A 21,881-nucleotide genomic window follows, 5' to 3' on the forward strand; every position below is an offset into this window, starting at 1 on the left:
ATATGCAAAAGGGCTCTCCTCCGATTGGTTATTTGATTTGGGCTTGTGTCAGTGTGTGTGATGGGTAGGTATGTTTAGGGGTCGGGTTAGTGTGTGTGTGTGTGTGATGGGTATGATTTAGGGGTCGGGTTGTGTATGTGTTTGTGCAAGTTCTTATCTGAAGAGATGATATTTCACAGCCAAATCAAATAACCAATCGGAGGAGAGCCCCTCAAGCCAATCAGAGGTAAAAAAGGCGGTACCTTCCCCTACCATCCTGGGGGAAAAAATAAAAATAAAATAATACGGGCAGCTATATGCAATCCGTCGGCCATATTTGAACGCCACACGTGAACATTCCCACACCATACATGTTTCAAAGTAGCCAGAGCAACTTTTCTCAATTTATAAATATGACAAGACACACATGGGTGAAATCCTGACACTTCTTTTGAAGAAGGATTAATGATGTATTAACACATTATTTAATTTAATTTAATTTAATTGACTAGCTATGCCAAAAAATGCCCCGAAAAATATTTTCAGAGGTCAAATATTCCCAATTAATGAAAAGGGGAATTCCAGACACTTAAATGTCATACATGTGAGGGGTAACTTATATCAATGAAATGTTTTGGATGGATTGCACTATATCGCACCATGTTGAGGTGCTGGGAGGAGGAATGATCCAACGATGAGCAAATTAAGAGAATGGCTATGGGAAAAATGAAAGGGTGTCACTCGATTAGCCACTTGATTTGAGTGACATGTAGGTCTTGGCCTAAGTCAATCCATTGAGTCTCTCAAAGGAATAGATGATGAGCACAACATGGCAGCCATTGCCACCCAAGGCTTATTTACATTAAATTAGATTCTATTAATTTTCCAAAAATGCAATTAAAGGTGACCACAGGGGTATGTCATTTATAGATAATAATATTGCCAGTTTGATAGCCTACTTGTGATTTGCTAGAGGCTTTGTCCAACACTCCTTTAATTCATTATTTGATTGTTTCAGAGGAAATGTACTACACAGAAGCTAGTTATGTCCACGTCTATTTTTGTACAAACGTGTGTCTGTGGGATTTGATGCAGTATTCTCATTTAAATGTATCCTATACAACACAATACACTGCTTTCTGTATGTACTTGAACTTGCATCCTCAAATCGGTGAAGGTGTGTGCATGTGAATGCATTTAAACGCTTTTAATCGAGTCTCTGAGGTATGTAAACACATATTTATTTTCATGCATATGGTTTAATCTCCCTGAATGCATGTATATAATTATGATAATGTTTATCCGCGTTGATGTACGTGCAGCCAGGAGCATGATAAATCTATCCTGTTGTCTTACTCATCCTCCGACCCAATTTAAATCCACGGCTGGAGTCGGGGCAGGTCAGGGGTGAGGTGGGGAGAGGTGTGTGTGGATGGGGGTAGTGGATCTGTGTTAGTAAAAAGAGGACTGGAACTCGATAGCATGAGCTGAATCACATTCAATCTGTGTACCAAATTGATGGCGATGAAAATTGAAGAAGAGGGACAAAAAAACACTTGTTTGCAGATTAATGTTCTGAATGGCGGTCTGTAAGTCTGCCCTTTATGGATGGCTTCACATGTGGGCCTCAAGACCAAGCCTGAGGATTACCTACAACTCACTCCTGTTACACACTGCGCACACACACAGACACACGGGTACCAGAAATCCAGTCCAGATTTTGTTGCATGTATAAAATTGTCAACAAACCACACTCAGACTTAAAAGCAACATTAAAAATATTGCTAACAATTTATTTCGATAGTCCACTTTTAGACATTCTGTTATACAGTAAGTAAGTCTGCTAAATATCGGCTAAAACTTTATTTGATATAATTTTGCCAACTTATGCTAACCAACCCAAACCTTACAGTCCATTACTACTCTGAGAGTTAGTTGACATGTAGTTGCAAAGTTATACTTATTAGAATCTCTCAAGTGGACAATGGAAAAAAGTGTAACCAAAATATTCACTTTAGTACAATAAACAGCATTAAAGACTAAAAATAATTGAATGTGTTTATGTGAGAATTTACGGATTAATATATTTTGGATGCACTAAATTTAATGTTGGACCTCCCAGAATGGGAACACATGACAAAAATATGTCTTTTAAGACAATAGACAACTATTTTAAAATGCAATGAATTTATCTTGAGGATTCACACAAATGTCTGTTGACTAACAGCCATAAATAATGCCATAAATATTCAATATTTTTAATCTAGTCTAATATATCCTCCCGTTTTATGCAAATTATGAGTCATTAGCATAATCACATTTGAATACATCCTTATAAACCAAGTGAAAGATTACAGCGCATTTTAAAATACATGTAATATTAAAGAAACATATTCAAATGTTAATGTAAACGTGGTGTGGACTGTGAAGGAATTAGTGCGCAGTGTGTTTGGGCATTAGTAGACTCATATATGTGTGACAAATCGCACAAATTCTAGAGGAAAGTTTCCAAATGCCTAAATGTGTCATCAGATTGTATAAACGCACCTCTCTCATTACACAATGAAAACTCTGTGCAACTCTTTTCCCTGCAAAATTCATTACCAGATAAAATGAGTGTAAACGGGGAAGGGAAACAAATTGCAGAGACGGAGAGAGAGAGTGATAGTGAAAAGGGCATTACCTATAGCAGCACTTAAGTTGACATGGGGCCTGTTAAAGCTTCAGCCAGATATCAGGCTGGATAAAGACGCCAGCAAAGGCCATTATGTAGCCACGAGAGACTCTATCCCTCTCCCTTATTTCATTTGTCCCGCTCTCGCTCCCTCTCTCAAACCTTGAACATGTCAGGAGTTCAGTGTCTAAGGGGCCCCCTGGATGCAAGTGAGCGGTCCCATCGGATTCTCCGACATCTCACCAGCCCGGCTTCTCTCGTCTAAACTTGTGCGCTCTCACTCACTAACACAAGCACACAAAAACAGCAAACCGAGTTTTATCTTTGCCCCAAACACAACATTAACTACTGAAGAACTGGTATAAATCCGCCCCCGAAAGCCTGGATGGCTTCCTTCTCAAATAAGATCATTATTGCTCCAGTAATCCCATTAAATAGATCATTTTGCAAATATCTAAATCCAATTAATAATTTGTTTTCAAAGGCGGTGAGGAAAAACAGTGTGCTATAGAGAGTTGACACGCTGTGACTCACAGCCCTTTGTTGCCCGCCTCAGCGTCAGCACTGCACGTAAAGGCTGAAAAAGCAAACTTAAGCCTGAAGCATCATGTTGGGGAAAACAGGATGATGAAAGCCACACTCATTACAGGAAAATAAGACATTCACTTTCCACGAGCTTTTTAATTAATGCGTCAGACTCCGAAAAGGCCTTTCCCCAGAATCCACCACGGTGCTTTAGAGAAGCAGAGCTTTTTTTTGATATCCATGAACCCTTGAATTCATGAGTCAAGGAGCACTCTGGTTAAGTGAATTAACATGTAATTAAATAAGTGAGCATCTGTTTTGTGAATTTTAGAGAGATATATATACACCAGAGACTTTTTATTTTATTTTCATAAGCAGTAGTCCAAGCCAATTAAATGACTAGTCTGAAAATCATTTTAGCAGTCCAGAATAACAGAACCATGAAATACTGTGCATACTTATTGCCGGTGCAACAAATCACAGCTGCGGTGAAAAAACAGAAGTACAGTTAATTAGAGCAACGTTTAAACAATGACTACATACCTTAAATTATGCCCTTACAATGTTATTGTGTTACTCCCAAAACAGAACTAATCGCATTACTTACTTACTTTTTATGGGAAGTGATGCATTACATTTCTTTTGTGTTACTTTTTATCACCTGGACTGGGCTTGCTTGTTTGTTTTTTTAATAACAAAAAAAAAGGGTTATATTTTTGGCAAAAAATGAATAAGCCTCAGGCGGAAGAAAATGCAAAATCACTCTTGTACAGTATAGGAGCAGCTCAAACAAATCTTTCTGGAGTAGGACACAGGAGTATTTTAATTATTTAACATTTTAATTGTTGCAGGTTTACATAATATTCTGAGTTTGCATTTCACAGTTTTACTTCATTTTGAATATTTTTATGTAGGTGAGATGAGTAAATGCATGCATGCTCACATTTAGATCTACAAAAGCATCACGTTGTCACAGGGCACACAACATCTCAACACCTTACTTACCATCTCTAACAATATGGGGACAGAAGAGGTCAGTCAATAATTAGGAAACTTGCGTTACTTATTTGAAAAAGTAACTCCAATATTTTGTTGTCAACAATATAAAAGAAGTGTTACTTTACTAGTTACTTGAAAAAAGTAATCTGATTACGTAACTCGCTTTACTTGTAATGCATTACCACCAAACACTGGGCTGGTCATTAACTTTATTTATTTATATTTTTTTACTTATTTTTTCATGACTTTCAATTGTGCTGCTCTGAATTAATACATATAATACAATTATATATATATATAATTAAATTATATACAACTTAATGCTCTATGACTACTATCCCCATGTCTGTGCAAAAAAAAAAATACAGCGATGGGGCGATGTAAACCTATGGGGCCTTTAACTATAAAATCTATGCAGTAAAGTAAATTTTTTATCATGCATGTTAAAAGTCAAATAATGGAATAAGAGACCAATTTTTATAATAAACAAAAATATATGAAAACTGGTTGGTATTCCTGGTTTGAAAATATTGGTTTCTTTTTTTATAATCTGATAATATTATTTTAGATTATAATATGATGTCATAGGGTTGTCAAACACGTTGTGTTTTTTTCTGGGGACGTTCCATTACCATAATGATTTTTTTATACTGAACAAATTCTATCCCCTAACCTTAAACATAGCCCTAAACCTACTCATCACAGAAAACAAGATACAAGATGGCGATTATTAAGTTATTCCAATAATTAGAGAAACCTACAAAAATCTGTGCAGACAGGCATCATGTGACAATGTCACACTTATTAACACATAAGCAATCTAAGGAAAAAAAGATGACAGGGCTAGTTAGTACTTCAGGTGGGGGGTCAAGACCAGCATGAGGTTGTCAGAACACAAGTCTAATAGAAAACTCTTTAAACACCACAATAGAAATGAATGCGCACGCAAAAGAGCAGGTACTTTTGAGGAACACACCTGTAACTTAATATTGCATGTATCTCAGCTGCATGTACCTCATTTCCCAGCTCTACCATAGACAAAACACCTAAATGTGTTATCTTTAAAGAGAAAAAAGAAAAGTGTCCTGTGCATAAAGAGCGCTGTTTTCAAGTGTCTGAGCATGCAGATTGCCCCCTCTTGTTTGTTTTGATCTGTTAATGAGTGTGCCATTTAGATCTTTATCATGAATGAGAATCCAAGGCTCACAGCTTTACTGTGCCTGAAGAGGTGTGTGTTACTTTTGGGGAATTTATGCACAGACACTCATGCTGTTGATTTCATGGTTTTTTCCTATCTCTTAGTTAACAAATGTAGTTAACAGAACATTGTTATGGTTGAAAGAGAGAGAAACACTTGAGGGTGGTTATGACATATCTCTGTGCTTGACTATCCTTATTTGCACCTATATGGGGGGGGAAAAAAAGTCACTTGTGACCAATACAGGCAAGTCAAAGTTTGAAAGTATTTTGAAAATGATATACAAATATGCTTGCGTTTATCTGGAAATATGCTTAACCTTTACTTTGTGTTCCGGTCATTCTGAGATGATTCCCTGAAGATGCTGTAGTTTTTGCATTGGACAAAAAAAATTAAATTTTAAAGATTTGAAAAATTTTTCGATCAAAAAAGACCGGCCTACAAAAAAAAAAATGTTTATAAATCTCTCGTTATACGATGCTATTGCAAAATATTGGATTCAGTCTTTTTTTAAAACCTGTTGTCTTTCAATTAGGACAAGTTTGTATTTATTTTTGGAACGGACTGATCGTAGACCTCATTAATCTATTATTTAAGCTTACACACCTTAGTTTTTTTTAAGACGAATAAGCTTGAATGAACCTTTTTCACTCAAAAACTGAGGTGTATCATTTCAGATCAATGAGGCCCACAATCAGTCAATCCAAAAAGTAATACAAACCCTGTGAAAATTGAAAGAAAATAAGTTGACAAAACAGCTGTGACAACTAGATTGATTCCAAATTGTTGGCCATAATATTGCATTATCAGAGATTTACAAGCAATTACAAAGGCTGGTCATTTTTAAACATCAAACTAGGTCAACAACAGCACTAGGTTCAAATATGTGCAAACACCTGTAGCACTGTTTCGCATAATTTAAATGCCATGGAAACGGAACTAAAATGAATTGATAAAACAACACAGTGAAATGACTGGAAATTACCAATTACCTCCATCCCCAAACAAAATCAGAAAGAGATGACAGTTAATAGAAAAAAACATGTGCTAAAAAAAAAAAAAGAAATTGGGGGGCCAGAGAGAAGGAGAGAGCGAAAGACTCGGAAAATGCAAGCTGAATCTGAGCAGAGGTCAAACTCTGGAGGTTAATACCCGCTGTTGAACACAGTGGCGAGCCTGCGCTGAGCTCATCTCACTAATGAAACAGAAACACATCCTCTCCTCAGCTCAAACGCCAATCGCTGCCAGCTAAAAAAGCAGCCCATTCATGCCTCCTGGCAGTCTGTGTTTAAGTATGTGTGCGTGTGTATGTGTGTATAAGGGGAATGTTACCTGCCCTAGTGGAGTTTGATTAATGAAGAGAACAATAGCGCTCTTGTGGATGGCTCAGTCAGCCCCACTTGGTTCTGGTCCAGTGAGTCAGAGGGTACTCCATACTCCGGCCTTAAACTCATCCACATCTATCCATCTGTCCATCCGTCTTCCTATCTGCTTTCTCCCTCAGTATCTATGCTCATCCCGGTCTCTCTTCTTATTCAATTCAGCCCCTTCCTGCTCTTTCAGGATATACAGTATATCACATCTGAGTGTGTGCTGATAAGCACTGAAAACTGATGTAGAGTTTCAGTCCTAATGGACATTCTCTGTCAAAAGAGAGTGGAAAATACCACCGCCAAAGACTGCAGGACATTTTATACATTCACAGGCGTTTCTTCAACATGGCCACTTTTGGCCCTTTGGATTACACAAAACTTTTTTTTGGAAAATTCCCACCAGATGATGTATTATGTTTTGGCAGCAAAGACTAATTTAATTGATAGCATTTTAAGTATCCCAAACGTACGCAATGAAATAACATTTAATATTAACACTTATTTCACAATTTGACAAAATTACATCTTAACTGCAACAATAAAAATTATGCTCAATCATAAAAAATGCGCTTATAAGTGACATTTACATTTTTGACAATAATATCTGGATAAAAGTTTTTGGGGCACATAAAATAACACCACAAATGAGGGGCAGTCATGTTTTTTGATGTACAAAAGTGTGTATTAAGCATAATAAGATAAACCACTCCCTCTTTTAATGCACTTTAGACATTGCACATAACACATGCACACAAAAAATAAATAAATAATAAAAAAAAAAATTTTTTATAAAATAATAATAATTATTTTTTTTTTAAATAATAAAAAAAAATTAGGAGAAGATTGGGACTGAAGAGATGTGAGGGAAGGTTATCTTATATTATCTTATTATACCATCTTTTATTTTAGACATTGAAAATGGCAATTGTTACATAGGAGGAAGGATGGAAATAAAAATCGACTAATGCAATATTGGCAATATGGTGGTGGTGGGGAGTGGAAGTGGTGATGGTAATGATGATGGTAATAAATAATAAATGGTTACTTTGTTTACGCATACACACACATACACATTCCCACCCACTTTATGGAATTACAAGATTACTCACTACTGCACTATGTTGGTTTGTATGTCTGCTGTTAAATAAAAAAGATAATAAAATAAAATAAATAATCAGATAAACCAAAATATGTCATGAACACACACACACATACAAAAAGATTTAAGCATTTTTGCAACAAAATACTGTACTGTTTCTGATTTCTACAGTTTGCTAGCAAGAACACGATGCATGTTTTCTTCTACTATACAGGTTTTCTCTTTCAATTCATCATGTGACAGCCAGCAATTACTCCATTTGGATGAGGATATAAGAATCTCCATTCTTAAAGTCTGACAGCTTAATTCTTGCCCCGTCAAAACTGATGCCTCACAATTAATTACTCATATTTCCCCAACTCTCCCAGTCAGAGACCACTTTTGAACCCCCTCCCTCTATCTGTTGGCTAATTGTATCAAAACACCCCTTCAAATCGAACCACCTGCGAGTAGTTTACAAGGCCGACTCTTGTGCTCATTTTACTTGCAAATCAGGAACGTTTCGGAGAAAAACGCGGGTGGGAAAAAAAAAGAGGGGTGACCGAGGGTCAGTGATATTCCAGCCAGCCTGTGCTTGATGGCTCATCACCCAGCTATGTGACACTTGCAAAACATTGGAGAGTTTCCACCTTGTTTGCACTATGGAAACGGAGCGCGAGAGACCCTAATGAGGACATATGGACGAAAAGCGGCCGGAATGACGCTGTGGGCCTGTTTTGAGAAGTACTGCGCGATTATCTGCCATGTTCCCGTGTTTATAAAATAAACCTTGGCATGTTTGCAAGCACGCCGCTAAGAGGGGATTGTGAGAGCCTGGGGTTGTTGGCCGTGACTGGGAACTGAACGATCATTCTTCATGTCAACACCACAATCATTTAGAAAGTTTGCCACAAAGGCCGAAAAATAAATGAAACATTGTGAGGCCGTATTGGCTCTCCAGGATAATTACGGCGTCAAAGGAGGAGGGTGAAACATCTGTGCTGACTCATATTCAGCGATGCTTCATTTAGGCACACAAAAATTCGCTCGGCATGATTTGGCATCGCTGCTTATCATTATAGCCGTGTTGACCTCGTGACCTCTGGGATTACTAGGAGATGGGTTTTCGGTCCTCGGTTTGTTGTCAAGCGGTGTCAAATCAGCAGAGTATTTGACTGTAATATAAACGGTCGGGCACACAGAGGGAAGGGAGGGAGGAAGAAAATGAGAAAGTCTCCCGATAGCAGAGAACGAGGCGAACGCGAACGACTCGAGCTAATTCATTTCTTAAATACCACTGTAATCCTCACTGGTAGCAGTTTTATAGTGGGGTAAATGATTGTTTATCTCAGATTAATTTGATTAAAGAGCTTTTAAGTCTCTTCTGTGGAGCGCCCATGGAGCTTTTCTTTGTAAGCGGCGGAAAGCAGCAGTGCATCTTTCCAGACAGTCATTTTCTGTAGATTAGAGGATTGTAATTAATTGGGCAATTGGCTAATTGTCCTGTTTCTTAATGAGGGACCACCGAGAGACTGATGTCTCCTCTTGCACAGTGACCTTTTTCGCGCCGGAGACACTGCCAATTTTCATTCCGCCAGTATATTCAATCCACGCTCAGCTATAGGCTAAAGAATATCCAAACATAAAACGTCCCAAAGAATTATTCTATTGAGGTTCAAAAAATGGGAAGAATGGGAAAAAATACAGCTGGGAAATCATATCACCTGTTGTTAGCGGCTAGCAGAGAGGATTAGAGTGAAATTACACTAAGTACCTTGACACCTCTAATGCAGGCAGAGAAATTAGAGTATTCACATGAGACCGACTGTTAAAGCTTTACAAAGATTTCAGACGTAGTGAGATGCAATAAAGGTGAAGTGACATTCACACTGGGAGAAGCCGGTTTGATTTTAGGCACCTGTAAAACGGAGATGGCAGGTGTGAAGAGGGATTGGGTCCCACCATCATGATCTATCAAAAGCAATCTTATATATCGTTATGCCAACAGCTTTCCAAAATAATATGTTCCGTCCCATCAAGAAAGATTATACTGCTTTGCTTTGTGCAAAAGTGCACAGGACCATCATCACTCTTTAAAATTAATTGTAAGAATTAAAAAAAACAATACAAAATTGGAATACTCAATTAAATGGATCAACTGTTTATGATATCTATATCAAAATGCAAGTGTCAAATTTTGTGTAGTATTCATGTTGGTTTCATACATTTAAAAAAAAGGGTCATTTAAAAAAAACTCTTTACTCTAAAAATAAATTTTTTTTCCTAACACACAATGCTTAACACAGTGAGGCATGAACACTGTTTTCTTTATGCTAACTCTCTGTCTTGACAGCCAAAGCTACAGTGTTACATTGTGCTATTATAACTCAATAAAAAATAGCTTGGTATCATATCCTTTAATACAGCAAGACTAGTCTAGTCACGGCCATCCTGTCCTCCTTTCTCTCTGTGCCCATTTGGCATGATCAGACATCTGAATGTGCCCTCTGTTAGCACTGACACAAGACAACTAGCAGGCCAGACATTTTCAGACTGGCTAGTTAACGAATAAACAAACAAATTGGCACCTGGTTAGCTGGCACTGTCTGTTATGTGACACATTGCTAAAGCTGTTCATGAACATAACACTAAAATTCAGCAACACTCCTTCAAAATTCACAAATTTCCTAGTACTTAAATGAAAACACAGAGGCGCTAGCTGCTGGAATGATACCTCAATCTTATCTCATCGTTAATCATTAAGCCTACATGCTTTTGTGCACTGAAATATGGGGAACAAATACAACACCTGTCATGTTTTGGTGTCCATTTAGTTTCCATGTTGCCTGTGCTTAATCAAGAAATATACATGTAGCTATATTGAATAGTTGTTAAAAGCATACATCTTTTCTGCAGAAATTTCATTAAGCACATTAAGCACAGAGCAGCTTTCCCTAATGTGCATCTAAATCCATCCACTTCAATTCTTCACGATGTGTTCAATGATCAGAAACCGCATAGAGGAGGAAGATGTGAATTTAAATACCACAAAAAGTGTCAGCAAGGCGCCGGAAGAATAAACATTTACGACGGCGAAGAAAACAGAGAGAAAGTGTGCAAGAGAGCAAAATAGGAAATAGAAAAAGGCAGGCTGCAACTTGCCCCACATTTACAAAGTGGATTATCATGGTTTAGGATGGTGATTTGAGTCTCTGGGAGTTGACACATCACAGATGTTGCTTTTGAAGAGACCTGTTAAGGCATGGTGGGAAGCCACTCAGCCTCCCAGCTTCCATCGCTTCCCTCCGCCCAGATTGCTGTGATTTTGGGCCGTGTTTAGGTGTAAACACCATTACATTTTGTCAGTTTGTGATACTGTTTGTCTGGCCTGCAAAATGACAAGCTCTTACACAGGAACCAATAGAAACTGTTGAAAACATTCTGCTTCTGAAAGCCTGCCACCCCTCTGACACATTAGAATTTATGAGCTGGTAATTCCCGCCGGAGTAATTTGGCTGGTACAGGGTCCTGCGTGCTCCAACTGGGCTTTCATGTTAGAGGAAAGACAAGCAGACGACTGACTGATTGACTGTATTACTCCGTGTTTAGCAGCATATTTGAGAGTAAACGTGCTCAGGAGAGCAAGAGAGAAACCTGCTTCCCTGCGGGCCTGAGGTTATGTCGTATCAGCTTAAACCAGAAAATCTGGTACCACCAGATGGGTAGACTATGAACAATGTAAAGACTTGACTAATGAAGCATTTACAGATCAACACACACTGACTCATGCAAGTCGTCCTTAACAAACATTCCAAAGTTCAATTTGTCATTTGCATTTCAACACATCTGAACAAGTGCTTTTGTTGGTCATTATCTGACAGGAGTTATATAACCAACAGACATTTCTCATAAAAACAGAAATATGTTATGATAAGTTAAGATTAAATGCTATACAGTCCAGCCCGGATGATATATCTTAACTGATTGCTCACTGCTCGGAGAAAAAAGCTCAAACCTGCATATGAACCAGTTTGACAAGGCTGGGAGACCAGAGATAAGATAGCCTGGTAAAATCAAATAAGTGTGTGTGTGTGTGTGTATATATATATATATATATATGTATATGTATATACACTCAACTAAAGGATTATTAGGAACATCTGTTCAAATGCAATTATCTAATTAACCAATCACATATCAGTTGCTTCAATGCATTTAGGGGTGTGATCCTGGTCAAGACAATCTCCTGAACTCCAAACTGGATCAGAATGGGAAAGAAAAGTGATTTAAGCAATTTTGAGCATGGCATGGTTGTTGGTGCCAGACGGGCCGGTCTGAGTATTTCACAATCTGCTCAGTTACTGGGATTTTCATGCACAACCATTTCTAGGGTTTACAAAGAATGGTGTGAAAAGGGAAAAAGGTGAGAGCAGAATGGGCTGACTGATTTAAGCTGATAGAAGAGCAACTATGACTGAAATAACTGTTACAACTGAGGTATGTGGTTTGTGAAGCCACAACATGTACAACCTTGAGGCGGATGGGCTACAACTCATCTCCACTACAAATAAGAAAAAGAGGCTACAATTTGCAAGAGCTCACCAAAATTGTACAGTTGAAGACTGGAAAAATGTTGCCTGGTCTGATGAGTCTCGATTTCTGTTGAGACATTCAGATGGTAGAGTCAGAATTTGGCGCAAACAGAATGAGAACATGGATCCATCATGCTTTGTTACCATTGTGCAGGCTGGTGGTGGTGTATTGGTGTGGGGGATGTTTGCTCGGCATACTTTAGGCCCCTTAGTGCCAATTGGGCATTGTTTAAATGCCACAGTGTACCTGAGCATTGTTTATCATGTCCATCCCTTTAAGGCCACCATGTTCCCATCCTCTTTCAGCAGGATAATGCACCATGTCACAAAGCTCGAATCATTTCAAATTGGTTTCTTGAACATGACAAATGAGTTCACTGTACTAAAATGGCCCCCATAGAGTATCTTTGGGATGTGGTGGAACAGGAGCTTCGTGCCCTGGGTGCGCATCCCATAAATCTCCATCAACTGCAAGATGCTATCCTATCAATATGGGCCAACATTTCTAAAGAATGCTTTCAGCACCTTGTTCAATGCCACTTAGAATTAGGAAAGTTCTGAAGGCAAAAGGGGGTCAAACACAGTATTAGTGTGGTGTTCCTAATAATCATTTAGGTGAGTGTGTATATATATATATATATATAAAATCACAATATTAAAGTCAGATTAGGGGACACTGGGTGTAATGGCAGTCCTCACAAGCATTAAATGATCACAAAAGTATATTAGTATGGTGTTCCTAATATGTCTATATATATATATATATATATATATATATATATATATATATATATAAAATCACAATATTAAAGTAAGATAGGGGACACTAGATGTAATGGTAATCCTCACAAGCATTAAATGAACACAAAATAATATATTTTGAAGAATGTCAGTAACCAAACAGCCATACAGTTGATGGGCCCCACTGACCTCTGTAGTTTTTCTTTTTTTGTTTGTTTGTTTTTACATGTCCGTCAATGGGGCCCATAAAATGTTTGGTAACCCATATTCAACTGAGTAATGTTGTTTAGGGTAAACTAAAGCAATGTGCCAAAGGTCAGGACAAAAGCTATAGATGCACATAATCTTATACAGAACAGCATTAATGGGATAGTTCACTTTGAAATTAATTTTTGATAGGTTTTAGCTTACCTCAAAGGCATCCAAGATGTAGGTGTCTTTGTTTCCACAGCATTTTCAATTTTGACATTTTTTTTGGTCAAACCGTTGTTGTCTGTCAGTCATATGGAGTTATATGGGTCCACCTCAAAGAACATACACAGAGAAGTCCAAATTAAACATGATTTAATGACTCGCAAACGTAAGTAGACATTGATGGCCTAAGACATGAAACAAGTTTGTGTGAGAAAACGAACAGTATTTATAGTTTTTACCTCTTGTTAACAGGTTAACAGCCGTCGAACTCACCTGAATCAGACTTCCAACTGAACCGAACTGAACCGTCTCCAACGCGACGCCGGAAGTGATCGCGTGCGTATGTATTTCGGAAGATTTCGGAAGTTTTGCCTTTCAGTGCTAAACATATTTAGATATATCGAAATTGTCTTCCATTGCGATTTCCCGTATATCTAAATATGTTTAGTGAAAGGTAAAACTTCTGAAATCTCCGTGTAAACAATGCGTGACGTACATACTGCACGCGATCACTTCCGGCGTCACGTTGGAGACGGTTCAGAATCAGTTCGGTTCAGTTGGACATCTGGGGCCTGTTTCAGAAAGGAGGTTAAGTGAAAACTCTGAGTATGTTAACCCTGAAATGAGGGAAACTCGGGGTTTTCCGTTTCAGAAAGGGAGGTAAGTTAAACCTGAGAAAGCAGAGTAAGCCCGTTTCTGAAAGAGAGGTAACTAGTCAGTTACCATGGTAACTTACTCTGTGAACCTAACCTGGTCGAGAGAAGGTTTTCTTCAGTAAACCCAGAGTTTCTTGCAGTTTCCTCCCCTTTTTCAAAGAGGAAGTGCTGTTTAAACACCATCAATAATACTAAAATGTATTTACACATTATATTGTTTGTCCATGGTTTAATTGACTAAATCTCTTTTGCAGCACTTTGCCAAAAAATAAAATTATTTAAAACGTTTGCTAAACTTTTATTTGATAACCACCGTTTTTGATAATATATTTCTATTAAATCATTAAAAAAATGGAATAAAAAAAATTAATAGAACTCAGTTATTTTTCAAACATAATTCGATAAGTTATTAATGTTAAACAATAAGATGTTAATCTTATTCATAATCAATTATTGAAGTTAGTTGATTAGATATGTTTTATTGAACAAATGTATCATTTATTTAACTGTCATTTTAACTGATGATAATAATAACCGTAATTTAAGAATGCAGTTTATATATTTAATAATTGTTTAATACCATAAACCGTGATATTTTCTGAGACGGTTATCATATTGTGAAACTCTCATAAGTTACAACCCTACATGGGGGAGTCCCTCACCCCACCCCCGCGGTTAAACAAGTTACTCAGAAACTTTTACCCATGTTTTAAATTAACTACTTTTTACTTGAGTAGATTTTTAGACTGGTATTTTTACTTTTACTTAAGTAAAAATTTTTCAAAGTAATAGCCTACTTTATGTTGAATAACATTCTTCCAGTTTCACCTCTATATTATAACTGTGAGTTACTCTAAAATATTTATGAATTATTAACTACAAATGACATCTTCAACGGTGTAGTTAGATTAATGTAATAATTAGGCTACTATCTCTAGAAAGTATTGGTCTACATATTACTAATTGCTAAATCCTATATCAACCTCAACCACTTGAACAATACAAGGAGGAGAAACAAGAAACTGCACTTTTAATTCTTTCAAATTAACAATATACAATTGCATGAATTATTCTTGAATTGATCAAAGTGTGTAGAGGGAGAAGGTTACATAAAAAATATACCTTTTAAAAATGTATGTTAAATCCACTATTGTTTTATACTGAATTGGTCTGTAGTTTATGCAGTAGCCTATTTAATGTAATTGCATCATATTTTATTTTAAAATACAGAAGAATTAAGAGTGATCCCTTTAATCAAATTACAATATTTAGATTACTTGGTAATTAACCACACCCAACACCTCTTTTTGTCTGGCGCTGTTGCCATGGTGACTCATAATATCTGCGCTCCATTGATAATGGCTTTTTATATGCTTAACTCAGAGTCAGTCAACTCAGAGTTGATTGAAATAACTGATTTCAGCTGTTCTGAAACCGAAAACTCAGAGTTTCCCATCTCAGGGTAAGTCAACTCAGAGTTCAAGCTTTAACTCAGAGTTGGTTGAACCTCCTTATTGAAACGGGCCCTTGATTCAGATCAGTTCGACGGCTGTTAATAAGAGGTAAAAACTATATAAATACTGTTCGTTTTCTCACACAAACCGCTCGTTTCGTGTCTTAGGCCATCAATGTGTACTTACATTTACAAGTCATTAAATCGTGTTTAATTTTGACTTCTCTGTGGATGCTCTTTGAGGTAGGCTCCATAGACCTGCATTATATGACTGACAGACAACAACGGTTTGACCAAAAAATGTCAAAATTGAAAATGCTGCGGAAACAAAGACACCTACATCTTGGATGCCCTTGAGGTAAGCTAAAACATATCAAAAATTAATTTCAAAGTGAACTATCCCTTTGATTATATTCCAATATTTTAATAAAAGTTCTAAAAATCTCTTGATAAATGAAGTCATTCCTTATTGCAGTTCTCTAAAAATGTTTTGAAAAAGTCTTCCACTGGCCCTGATCTCTTTTGTAAACTTTATCAGCTTTGAATTTCTCTTTGCTTTCCCTTAGCTTTGGTTCAGGTCCTTGCACCTCCTTGTCTTTTAATTGTCTTGTAGTCTGATTTCCCCTCGTCCTGCACCTCAGAGTGTCATCTGGCCTTTGTTCACCTGATCCAGGACACGTGGCACCAATCAAGCACACAATGGAAAACACAATAGGGCCTGATGGGTGCCCATCCTAGCGCTGAGAGGCTCATTTGACACCTTGCCGCGTGCAGGTTTCCCCTATAAACCAAGTGCTTTGCCAGATTAACTTACTGTTCTCTCCTAAAGCTATAGAGCAGGATGGAAGCCCCAGTGGAAGCTAACATTGACATCTGGCTTATGTTAGGTCAGGTTTAGACAGAGCTTGAGCCATAAGGAGGGGCCGACGGCCTGTCATTTCCGAACAGCTCATCCATGTGTTGAGTTTCACTTGTCGAACATCCTGTCGCAGCAATTGCTGCCGGTGTTTCTCTCTGAATGGACGTGTGCCGTGTGTCACCGATCCTGCGCCATGACGCCCATCCATTTTTAACACCAGCACAGATGAACTGTGGGTGGCCTCCACCTGCACGCGTGTTCCTGTAAACACACGCGCCGCCAGGTGAGCTCGAACCACGGCTGTCCGTCTTGTAATTTATGATCACAAGCAGGTGCTATCATGTATCATATAAAACCCTGTCCTTATGGGCTTCAGGCCGAATGGGATGTGACGCGTGCCACGTCCACTGGACACTACATAAAACGAAACAGTATCTCGCAATGAATGTGTTGAAGTTATTGTTCCTATTAGAGCAGATGAAAATGAGATGTAAACATATACAGCGTTAGTCATTGCTAATTCATGAAAAGTTAGCAAAAAAGATTTCAGATTACAAACACTTGACTTGACCAAAAGAAGATCACATTTCTGATTCAGAGGGGAAAAACATTATGCTGTAATGAATGTAACTACTGGCTTTTAGATGTCCTTCAAAAAGGGTAATTAATGTATTACCAGCCTAAAATGATCCACAGTGCACCTCATTAAACATTACACCTTCCACCATCTGTGTCTAATGCTGCATAACCATTAACTTTAGTGGTACACAGTGGAACATTTACAATGACCTCAGGAAGTATTTGGACACTTAATTCACTTTTAAACATGTACATCATTGTTTTCCATTGTTTACCATAGAAATGTGTGAGAAAAATGATATATAGATTGTGGAGTCATTGAGCAAGCATGGAAATATATCTCACATGTAAAGCAAGACGCCGCAAACTGTGAAAATTCACACATTTACAGATTTATGTTATAATTGATGCTATAATTTTGACTTTTAACCAGTTTAAATACTCAGCAAGGTCATTATATTTAACAAATAAACTTAAATGAAAGAATGCATGCATACACAGTTTTATTTTTTCATCCAGACTTATGGACTATATTTTAATGGTTTCCTATTCGCCTGCACTCAAAAAAATAACTCTTTGAATGAACATAAAAAAAAAGTATGGAAAGGTTTTCCACATGATTAACTTGCTTTATTTCAGCATTATCCAATTCTGTTATTCCAACTTAATGTATTAAGGTTGATTCAACTTATTTACAATGGTTGGGCGCAGCTTCATATTGTCAGTGAATTTAAAAGGATCCCTGATATGGTTCAGGTATTCAAATTCATAATATTCATACATCTAATACAATAAAATTTATTTTAGTGTCACACTAATACATTTCTAGACTATAACCAAGTATTAGCTACAAATAGCACATATTAGAATCTTAAAGTATAACTTTCACATGCTTCATCAACCAAAACACTTACTGAAAATATTGCTGAATCGGGTTTCAGCCTAACCAAATGCTCCACTCTTCTCCACAATGGTAACCCACTGTAATTTAAATGGTACTAATAATTGCAATGTAATTGAACATTAAACACAATTACGCACTATAAAGTCTTCCCCTTTTCTCATTTTCTCAAAAACACATAAAAAAACACTTAATTTAGGCATTTATTCTCTCTTAATTCAGCCATATGCAAAGCATACTGGGAACTAACAAGCACAGCCCAGTTTCAGTTAATGCAACACATATCATTCATGTAATCCAACACAAACGGATTAAGCAATCTTAAATTTTACATATTTAAGTAGATTGAACACAATCAAATTAAGTTTGGACAAAATGTATAGCAATTGATTTGCTTAAGCTCATTTTAATTAAGCAATTTCAAAAAGCAGCAAAAATCATCAATTTTTTGAGTGAAACCTTAAAAATAAATCTACACCGCTAGTGACCGAAAAAGCTCTTTGAATACTTTTAAGCATCTGTCAGGCACAGCACATTGTTTCTTATTGAATGAACTACTGGAAATCCTTGCTTTGAGAAGCGTTCTGTTTCAATGGGGAATTCTGTTCATCTACATCTCATTTCGTCTGAAAAAGCTCCATTTTCATCCAAATCGGAGACGTGGAGGACCCTGGGCTGATTGTAAAGCGCCCGGTCTTGTGAATGAAGAGCAATGATACTGCTCCTCAGGAGGAGGAGATGGTAAACAGCTTGAGTGGCACTCGTACATGCAGCCGTTCGCATACACACACTCCTGTTACTCATAAACAAATGAGGTGAGAAGTTTAACAAGCTACCTTGTCACTAAAGAGGCTATTTTATTTGTTTGGGCGGGCATGAGAATTTCCTTCCCATTAATTTCCCTGAAAGAAACAACATCCGTGAGGTACGCAGTGTAATGCAAATAGAAAGCTAAAATCCCTCCGCTTCGAGAGATAATTGCAAAGCCTAATGAATTTCCATGTAACGGATATGTTGATGTGGACACCAGTGGCTCGCGGTATATTAAAATACAGATACACACTAAATGCTGGCGTGGTGAAGAGCAATTGTTGTCAAATAATATTTGAGTTTACCTAGCATGGAGCGTGAAGCTTTTACACGTATATCAAAGCAATAAAAGACACGTCATGAAGTACAGGAGATTTATTGAAATGGGCTGTACCATCATTTTTCCCCTTTTGTACGGTAGGTACACATAGACAATACACTCAGCTCTCTCTTCTACACTCATTCATGCCGCATGCCAAGAATGCAAAGACAGACATGTTACTTCTGGATGAATCATCAATAACTACACTATGCAAATGTTTAACCACCCAACAGGAAAGTGTCTCGAACTTGCTTATGATCAGAAGCAAATTCCTAGGGTCAAATTCTATATTCTAAGTAGTGTTAATTACACACTATTGTAAATTCAAGTTTTTGAAGGAAAATAAGTATTTTAAAGGAAGGAGTGTCTGAGTAGAAAGTAGTTTACATCAATTGAAACATATATGATGCAGAATACTGAAAAACTGGTAACTTATTAGATATGATTGCAGCACCAGAGATTAATGTATACAAGACACCAAGTGGAAAAAAAAAATTGATATTCAAATATTATTTTCTATTTGAAGATACTGTGGCTTTCATATGTTTTAATTTCATGTTTGTCTTGCTACTATCCTTTGCTAAAATCACAAATATAATCTTTTTTTTTTTTTGTCTCAACAAAGCTAAATTCACCTAAACTATCTGTTAGGATAATACAGAAAAATAGCAGCATACAAAAACATGATAACCTAAAAACATTAAGCTTTAAGTAACTATAAACGGCTAAATAAACAACAATGAAAAGTTTAAAATCAAAGATCAACAGCCATGAGAGAATCAGAAGAAGAAGAAAAAACTCATTTTGTAATAACAAAAAGGTAGTCTTAACATTTGGACAATTAAATCCATGAATTTATCAGGTAAAGTACTTATTCTAAAAAAACAAAAACAAATATGTCTTCTTGATAATCAACCACAGTGAAACCACGTACAATGTGTCGACCATTATTCTGTAAATATGAGTGAAGGCAAACAATGTATAATTGTCATTACAGCTGTATATACTGTAAAAAGTGATAAAAGAAGTGCTAGATAATATCTACACAGGGTGATCAACACTGTTTGTGTGATTACAGACATTGCTGATTGGTCAAAATACATTCAGAGTACCACACAGATTTGCTCTGGAGAGAGATGCATAGCAGTTCCAGTTCAATGAGACAAAACGGAGAGGAGAAGGAAAGTGCTCGGCTGAATATGTGAAAAATACAACAATGCATACTGTTCATGGGAGGCAAAACACCTTAACTGCCCAACAATAAGATCTACAGCAAATCAAAAATAGTTTTGTACCTTATTTGATCGAAAGCTCGAGAAGAAAATTAAAGCATAATGCATAGAAGTCCAGATCAATAAAAAAAGGGGAAAAAAAAGAAAAGAAAAAAAAAGGATAAGCTGAGATGGTGAGTTAACTCTATTATAACAAACTTTACTCTTCAGCTAATTACTTTCCTGAACTGAATCACATTCAATGGAACATTTTTTGGGCTGGTGACAAATATAATGCTGAAAGATCATTAATAAAAATGTAATTAAGCCCAGCGTATTATAACATATTGTGTGAAATTTGTAAATAAACGGGTTATGCATATTAAAAAGGTTAAAAATTTAGCATGTACAGAAAAAAAAATTAACTAAAGACCAACTTCTTGCATAAAACCTAGAAAAAAAACAGGGTTTTAATAGCAGCACTGTGTAACACTGCAAGTGGCACTGAATGATTTTAACATGAATCGTCAATTACACACATGTAAACCTCTCCAAATACATATTAAAGTGTAAGTAAATAAAACAATAATTTATAACTTGGATACAACGCTTGCTCATTCTGACCCAATATAGTAGATGATGTGTCCTTTCCAGCACAGTGTTTTGCCGTGTTAATAAGAAAAACTACAACTGGGAAGCTTTCTGCAGAGCTATATAGAGAGAGTATACACTATTGTGTTTCCATCAAATAAACATAAAAAAGGGTATTATGGTCAAAAGAATTGCCCGGTATCAGTTTTCGGTCTTCACATGAAGGGCTAACACATTAGAACCGATTATTTTACAGTTAAATTCATCTTTCTAGTTTTCGCAAATGTACATAATTTAGTATCTGATGCACGCATGCACCACTGTTGTACAGTATTTCACTACACAGATGCTCCAGGCCATCTTACCAGCCTAAGGTGCGAAAAAGATGCTCAATTACCAAGACCTACAGCCAAAGTCATTTTCTCACCACATGAGAAGATAAGAAAAGGAATTGGAAATGTAGTACAATGTCAGAGTCTGTAAATCTGTAAACCGTGTCAACATTGTTCATGATTGTTTTGCTTGTAATAAAATCAAACCGACTGAAATGTTTGTATAAAGAGGGATTTTGAACTAAATACTTGTTCAGACTTCCCACTTTAATCAGTTATTTGCTGTGGTTTCAATTTTAAATGGGCTAAACTTGCTCGGTTAAAAGTTAGAAATTAAGTTCCAATAGTTGCTAAAAGAAGTTAACACTTCTATGCTTGACTGACCGACCGACTTAGCTTAAGTTTAATCAAAAACCGTCAACACTTTGGTGTAGTCAACTGTAGGCAGTCCACGTGTTTTTGACAGTCCTGCAGTATACTGAAGATATGGAGCATCAGTACATTCCAGTTCAACAGAATGACATTCAGAATAAAGTCTTTGGAGACCCGATGCTCATTTCTACACTGCCGTTGTCACTAGACATCACAGAGGCA

The sequence above is a fragment of the Pimephales promelas genome, chromosome 11 (assembly GCF_988280905.1).
Source record: "Pimephales promelas chromosome 11, fPimPro1.hap1.1, whole genome shotgun sequence".
Taxonomy (NCBI): Eukaryota; Metazoa; Chordata; class Actinopteri; order Cypriniformes; family Leuciscidae; genus Pimephales; species Pimephales promelas.